This window comes from Parus major, chromosome 7, assembly GCF_001522545.3.
Source record: "Parus major isolate Abel chromosome 7, Parus_major1.1, whole genome shotgun sequence".
NCBI classification, from domain to species: Eukaryota; Metazoa; Chordata; class Aves; order Passeriformes; family Paridae; genus Parus; species Parus major.
Window position 1 is genome coordinate 15,963,591 of NC_031776.1, and position 1,113 is coordinate 15,964,703.

The 1,113-nt window shown below is 44.8% G+C and overlaps 1 protein-coding gene across 1 annotated transcript in view; it reads left to right on the plus strand.

Moving 5' to 3' along the window:
* Positions 1-1,113, plus strand: part of EVX2 (even-skipped homeobox 2) — an 8,111-nt gene that overhangs the window by 3,269 nt on the left and 3,729 nt on the right. The gene's annotated exons all lie outside the window — the stretch shown is intronic.

A 1,113-nucleotide genomic window follows, 5' to 3' on the forward strand; every position in this document is an offset into this window, starting at 1 on the left:
GCGGGGGCGGCCCCGCCGCGCTCGCTGCCGGGCTCCGCGGGGTGCAGACAACCGGGCAGGCGGGGGCAGCGAGGGGCAGCCGGCGGAAGGGAATGTGTGTCTGGGCCCCCTCCCCCTTTTTTTAATTTTAATTATTATTATTATTTTTATTATTATTTCGGTTTGAGTTCGAGTAAATGGGAAATGTCTCGAGTATTTCCGTAAGACGAGCGGTAGCTAATGAGGCAGCCGCGGCCGGGCCAGTAACGGGAAGGGAAGTGTGACACTGACGGGATGGGGAGAGGCGTTTTTTAAGATCACGCTTTCTAACTACCATATTCCACGCTATCTGGAAAATACTTGAATCTCTCTAGGTGTAGGCTGTTGTTCTGAAGCATTTACCTTCCAGACACTTTTCTAAATTTAATTCTTTTTCTCGACGTCTTTTTCTTCTCTCGGTGAAACGGCTCTTGGATTTATTTCACACGCATCTCTATCGCGCCTTTGCCTCTGAAAAGCCACCACTGGGTAACTGAGACCTGCTATACCAAACCACTGCTACTGGAGGGACTTCCTTGAACTTGAAGAAAGGCACATCAAAAACCACCAGTGTTACTGCCATGTCAATTTTGATGCTAATAATGTGCAGATTATGACGAAAATTGCCAATCATGTTCTCTGATGGACCTCCTTTGAATGTGGAATTGGAAAAAAGTTCCCCGCACAGAGACCTGCTGTCAAGTACTAACAACCCGCTAAGGGAAGTCATTAGAAGAGACAGATAAGAGACTTGGTACATAAAACATTGTTCTTGGTGCATAGAATGTATGTTATTTAATGTTATCTCTCTTACCTGAAGTGATTTCGCACAAGAAAGCCACTTTCTTATCATCTCAATTGCCAATTTTCATTTTGGTAACTTGGACACCCCGGGTAGACTTTTCTCTGTTAAGTTGATATTCCACCAATGTGAAGAGCCTCATTAAATCAAACCCAGATATTTCCATAATGCTCCCTACAGAGCCACTTCACTCTTCACATAATGAGATTTTTCTGAAGAGTTGAAGCCCTCATCTAACTTGCTATTGCTTGTTTAGGCCCTGTGTGATTGTGAATACACACACACACACACAC